Below are 6,648 nucleotides of genomic sequence, written 5' to 3' on the forward strand. Positions count from 1 at the left end.
CCCTATTTAATTCTACTAGGCTTTTTCACAGAAGCTTTTTACAGTCTAAACTGACATTCTTCTCTCTATTCATTACTGCATTCCTGGCCTAAAAACTGTATGACAAGGGAAAGGAAGTGGAAAATTAGGTTACAGTGCAAACAAACATACTGAAAACATTGCACATTTGAAAATAAATTAAGTTTAACTATACTTCCCAAAGGTTAACTTCATAGGTTTTATTATTAGAAAATATCAAAACATTGTTCATTTACTGCAGGGCTCTTCTGCCTGCTGCTTTGTTTCTGGGTCATGCAAGTGTCACAAAGGGTCAGCTCCACATTACTTACAAGCCACGCTAGCTTAACAAAGTAATCCACAATCTTTCCAACACACATCCACTGTTAAGCGCTCGTGCACAGAGTGTCCTGGACATCAACAAAGCGCTCATAGGTCCACCAAAAGAAGGAAGCTCCTAGCAGCAGAATCATTGGCTTTCTGAGCATACTTGCAAAGGGCAGGACACTCCAGCCTGCCTTAAATCAACATTTCCTTGTTGAAGTCAAAGGAAGCATGCTGCTCTAGGACAGTGAAAAGCCCATCCTTGACATCAGTCATATTGTTGTTCACTGAATTAAGGTTTAATCTGAGTTTATCATTGTCTTTGTTAATTCATTATAGCTTATTCTTGGTGTCAAAACAACAGCCTCACCAATACAAAGAACAACCAAAACTACATGGCATTAGGTCAGGGCTCTGTATACTTTTCTGGTCTACAAAGGTGAGTTTGGGGTTTTGGCTATACCTGGATGCACCCTCAAGCTCTGCACTGATGCCACAGCACTGTGCAGTTGCAGCCATTCCCCCTTGCTCTGCTTCAGCTTCCATGAGAAAGGCGTAGAGGAGCCAGCAACACTTGCATGATTCAGCCAGGTCCCCACTCAGGAAGGTCAGGAGATGACAAACATATCTCCACAGATCATTTTAGAATCTTTGTGTCTCCACTTCCTACACATTAAATTTGCACATAAATATTTGAGACTGTGTGTGCCTTAATGTGATGGAGGGAAAGCCCATGTCAGCAATCTGGTTTGAGGCAACGCACCAGACAAGATGACATAATTGGAAAAAAAAGCTCAGTGTTTAGAGCTATGCAGGGTCTTAATGGGTTTCATCTTTGTGTGCGAGTTAATTGTCAGTCCCCTGTCCTGCTGCCATCACTCCACAGCTTCCTCTTGCTGAAAGCTGTCCAGTCTCTTGACTAGCACAACAAACGTGCATGTCTTAATCATCACCATCTTAAATGGACTCTCCAGAGTAAACTACAGAAGCACAGCTGCAATATTTACTTTTCTACAATGAAAGTCCCCTAGGAGAAAAAGAGGTGGGGATGGGGACTTTCTTTCTTCTGAGCACTCAGTTTAATTACATTCCTAATGGTGAATTTGTGATCTCTTATCTTGTGCACAATGAATACTCTATGTGAGTCACCAGATTTGATATGACACTAAAAAGAAAGAGTGGCTCACAGTTCAGTAAAGCTGGAAAACTGGATGGCCAAGTTTTTGTTCTGTCAAGCACCAATGTTTCATCACCTTGAGGGCATTATTAAACTTGCCAACCCTTTTGCTCCTCTTATTGGTAAGACATTTCCTGAAGAACAGGAAAGGAGGAGGGGAAGAGGCACTAAAACATACTTTCTAAAGACTTGAAGACATTTGTCCATTTTATGACTCTTATTTGTTCTTCCTCTCTCTGTTCTTTCTATTGTACTTCTCCCCATTTAGATCTTGTTAACATCACCCCTTTGTTATCATCCTAAATTAGCTGTAATTAAGTCCTTTGAGCTACATGTGCATGCCTTATTTCTTCAGTTTTTGTTTCTCTGAACTGTCCCTATTCACTTTCCTTCACACTAGAGCCTCTCTTCTCCCAGTCCACAACATGTTTTCTAATCTGCCTTTCATTTGCTTCCTTCCACGTTTAGTTTCCCATTGGCCAATAGGCAGAATACTTTACCATATAAATTACTTTTATAACTGACTTTCACCAAAAAGTGATAGGCACATACATGGATAAAGTTGAGCATCTAGAGCAGGAGACATCTGAAATTTCCATGCCCCAAAACACAAGGACAAAGAGAGGAATCAAAAGGAGATAGCACAAAAAAACCCTGAAGGGGCATTTGTAATTTCTGGCACATGCAAACAAGTCTAAGGGATGTTTGTAGCCATAAAACCTGGGTTGCAGATCATGCAGCTGTACCACAGCAGCCTGTCTGGCCACCTGACCATCACCCAGCTAGACTGGGAGCTGTTCTTATGTAGCCTCTTTCATAATCGTGGTATTTCACAGCACTTCACAGAATAATGAGTTGGCATACTACAGCTATTATGCACTTAGCAGTAGTGCACAGACAACCTTGCACATCTAGAATCAATTTCATTGAAAAGCTGATGGGCAGGGCAGACAGGTTATTCTCTGCCTTTTTATTATGAGAAGTGTCATGGATCTTGAGCTAGCCTCTTGCAAGGCAGTATAAAAATTGGCTTTTTATATATATGTTGAGGGGGTTTTCCAAAGGAAAAAAGAAAAGGTGTTTTTACTCAGGGATAGCTGGCTTAAAGTGGGTTACAAGGACTCTATATCCCAAGAACTGCCTCCTAGCCCCTATTAGGATGACAGGAATATTTTCATTATTAGCTACTATGTCAGACAACATGAGTTTCATCATCCTGGATCTGCTTGAGAATTTTCTTCAAAAAGACACAAAGACAAAAAGTAGAATGATTCAAGCGGAAGAGGAAGATGGCACTGCCCCTGAATGGCAAGTCCCAGAGGCAACAGCAATTCCCTACACAGTCTATGAATTGTCTCACCCTATTAGCCACCTTGATGAATATTTACCTATCATTCTTTTATGCATGAAAGCACAATTGCACCCACAGGTAATGGCACATTGTGTGGCACACACTATAAGCTTGTGACACTGGACTCATCCGCCCTTATCTATGCTCAGTGTAGGAGCAAAGCACACCACCATCCAGATCCCTTAGCACAGTGGCTTAGTGGTAAATCCCTCCCTTTTTCCTTTCCTTTGCAAAGTACCTGACACACTGTCTTTGAGGATGGGCACAAATTCTTCTCCTGACATTGGTCGCAGCCTCACACATCTTCACTGTCTGAAAAATTAGATGAATCACCAGCAACTACACCTTCCTGGCCACTGTCCTGCTAAATCTATGCAGGACGCAACCAGCTGAAATATTTGTTTTGGTTGAAAGTTAACTTACAAAAACCAAATTAAAATGGAAAACACAACTTTCAGCACTGGCTCATAGTGGGGCCCAGAACCTTTTTTTTTTTTTCCCTGAAGTTCTTCAATATGTTTTTCCTTGCTTAAATGAAAGAAGAAATCAGTACTAACAGCATGCTACTTTTGAATTTTTTTTTTCCCAAATGTAGGCTGTATTTAGAATTTTTCTTATCACACAGTTCCACAGTGGCTTTGTAATTCTCCTTGGTGTTTCCCAGGAGAGTCATAAATACCTTGCAAGACCCCGGCAATGTTTGTAACAGTGATTGCTGGGAGGGGACCACAACTGCTAACGTTAGATATCCTTTAATTTAGAAACAATAGACACAAGAAAGGCAACATGGCCCAGCAAGAGGGAGTTTGAGGGACCTGCTCCTGTGTCTGCCCCTCTTCCTCTTGCAATTTGTTTAGCTCATCCATTTAAATGCTGACCTCAGCAGAACCGTTGTCCTCTGTGTCCATGGAGACATAGAGGATGGAGCATGTGGAGGCCCCTCTACAGAACATCAGAAGCCTTTAGCCTGGTACAGTTATGCAGCAAGATTGGTGACAAATTTCCAGCCACACTGATAGTCCACTTTTAAAGGATGCATACTTCCTCCTATTTATCTTGGATTTCATGTGAGAAAGGTAACTCTCCAGCTTATCTGTTTATAGTGAAACTTTCAAAACAAATACAGCACAGGAAGATGTTGTGACAAGTTACCTGCAAACCTGGAAGATAATAGCTCTCAGAGGTCAAACTACTCTGTTTACCCAAAAGAAGCATAAATCTTACATCTGATAAGAATATCAATGTCACTATTCAATATGCGACACATTCTCTTTGCAGAAATACAAAGACAATCCGTTTATCCATTAGTGCAGGGTGTCACATCAATTACTGGGATAGATGCATCAGGGAAACTCAATTGCTCTCATAGATTTTTCCAAGCATTAGAGTTGTGCTTCCCTTAACTGCAAGGGAAGGAAGAGCATCCTTTTCTCATTATTTAAAATCTCCTATGCCGCACAAATTAGAAATCACAGCCAACTTTCACAACTTTATGTGTGTAAAATCCCTCAGTAGTGCCAAGTATGTCCTTAAGGGAGCTGCAATCCTTGGTGCCCAACACTACAGGTGTGAAGTCTTTCCACCACCCACGATGAACAGATATTTTCAGAGCAGCACCCTCAAAGTCTCTGCTGTTCCCACAGGTCTGCAGTCATTGCAAAAGCTGATCTGTGTTCAGGTCAGGTAGTTTCTCAGTTCAGCCATGGAACTACTAGCCCAAGCAAGAGGTGGATACATAGAACAGTAAAAGGGTTTGGCGGGGCACTGGAGCTGTGTTAGGTGTTTCTAATCCTGTTTGCCCCATTTTATGGTTTGGGAGCTGTACTGAAATACCCCCAGGGGCCAAGGACTTTGACCAAACCTGTACTGCCTTACTGCCTCTTATACAGTATCCCAGACCCATTAAATAAACATTCTTTTTTAGCCTCTGGAGGCACAGATGACTGAATGCTGCAAGCAAGGCTAACACTGCTTTTCCAGGATTGGCAGACGTCAGAAACACTTGAAATCTGGTCAGAAACTTCCATCTCATGACATTTCTTCAAACCTGGGAGCTCTGCATAACTTGTTCAACATCTTCAAGCACAGCTTAGCTTTCAGACCCTGACCTTGTCTAGAAAAAGGTACCACAAAGGCAAATACGAGACGTAGAATTTGAGAAGCAGCCAAAATTTTTCAGAGTACGGAAATACTTTGCTCATTCTGAGTTTGCAGCTCGGGCCAGTGTTTTGCTGTATTTAGAACAGTTCAGTAAATAAGGGAGGTCATATTACAGAAATACTGCAAAAGTACAGAAGGCAAGCTGAACTTCTCAATCTTTTCCATCCTATGTCCTCATAGGAGGACCACTCTCTGGAGAGCTTATTCCTATTTCAAAGGACAAGCTGTGATTCCTGAGCTGATTTCAGTCTGTATCATTTCAGTCCCAAGAGTGTTGGCACAGTTAACAAAAACACTCCCAGCAGCAAAGCAGCTCTGTTGCTAACACAGCACCGTGTGTATGTGAGGCATGCACATTAGTCACAGCGCTACACCGCACCCTGGCCCTTGCGTGCTTTGCTGGTACCAGGCGCACTCCTTTCGATTTTTGATGTTACTAAAATGATCTGAAAGATGGAATTTCAGCTCACTTGTGAGCTCCTCTGCTTGAGGAACAGCTCCTGCTAGGTTGCCCACCCCACACACCCCCAACCTTCTTTTTGAGGATCAGGAGGGGTATAAAACACATCAGAGACACTGTAATGATATCGTGCGTCTCATCCCACAGTCCAGTGACTCAAGCAATCTCCCAGGAGGCAGGAAACCCACCTCCAGTTCCCTCCTCTGCCTCAGAGCTTGGACCACCTCAGATGATCCCGTCCCAGAGTACCCAGGAAGGCAGTGGGTACTTGAGAATGCAGATTTGGTGTGAACCACTCAAACTAGTCCCCAGGCTTTAGCAGGGCAGCTGAACAGGGAACAATCACAGAAGGTTCTGCAGAGCCCTGGCACTTGTACGTCACCTCGTCAAACACATTCTCCTAACTCTGAACTTAATTTTACCACCCGTTTATTAATTACAGACTTCCTAATCAAGCACCAGCAAACAAGGCATTAAATAAACTGAGCAGCAGTACCAAGGCATTTGATAAACTAGAAATAACACATCAAAGGCTACAGTCTCATGGTAATACAAGTTCTAGTTAAAGGCCTCCCCATGCATATATGCCTTGATCTGTTAAGGTTATTAAAACGGCAAGCACAGCTGTATTTTTATTAAAATAATTAGCTCCTTCAGTCTGTTTTGAGTGATGTTCCTCATTTTAGATTCAATTTAAGCTCCATCCTATCCAAAGCAGCATATGACTGCAAATTATCTCTATCACAAATGAAAGTTACGGTGGTATTTAAAACCTAATTATTAACTCGATATTGTAATGGCGTGAGCCTGTGAGGCACAGAGTTCTTGAAGGCCCCTGTAATTCACAGGCATCAAGGTGTCACACACGCAGCCTCCTACAAAAACTCACAACCACGTCCCATTGCAGAAACATTCACAGAAAGTCCCTATTTGAAAGCGTTTGACACTTCCTATAGACAGCAGGCAGCCATCTAGCACAAGTTTGTGAACTTCTCTGCAGCAGGGTTAGTTTAAGTAATAATAATATTTATATTCTAAAGAACACTGTTTAAATACACCTCCCACACAATGAGATTTACTATTTTTAGACAGAAGATGTCTGCGCATCAGAAAAACAGCAAAGATCAGAGCAGGGAATTTTAAGTCAAACCTCCAGTTTTATGATTTTACTGGGGCTCA

General features: G+C 42.1%; 1 long non-coding RNA gene across 1 annotated transcript; it reads left to right on the top strand.

Moving 5' to 3' along the window:
* Positions 1–3,660: 3,660 nt before the first annotated feature.
* On the top strand, positions 3,661–5,948 carry LOC135288240 (uncharacterized). The gene is made up of 3 exons (XR_010351463.1): positions 3,661–3,925; positions 4,774–4,972; positions 5,617–5,948. It is a non-coding gene; the product is annotated as an uncharacterized LOC135288240 (long non-coding RNA).
* The last annotated feature ends 700 nt before the right edge of the window (positions 5,949–6,648 follow it).

This window comes from Passer domesticus, chromosome 1 (genome assembly GCF_036417665.1).
Source record: "Passer domesticus isolate bPasDom1 chromosome 1, bPasDom1.hap1, whole genome shotgun sequence".
In the NCBI taxonomy this organism is placed as follows: Eukaryota; Metazoa; Chordata; class Aves; order Passeriformes; family Passeridae; genus Passer; species Passer domesticus.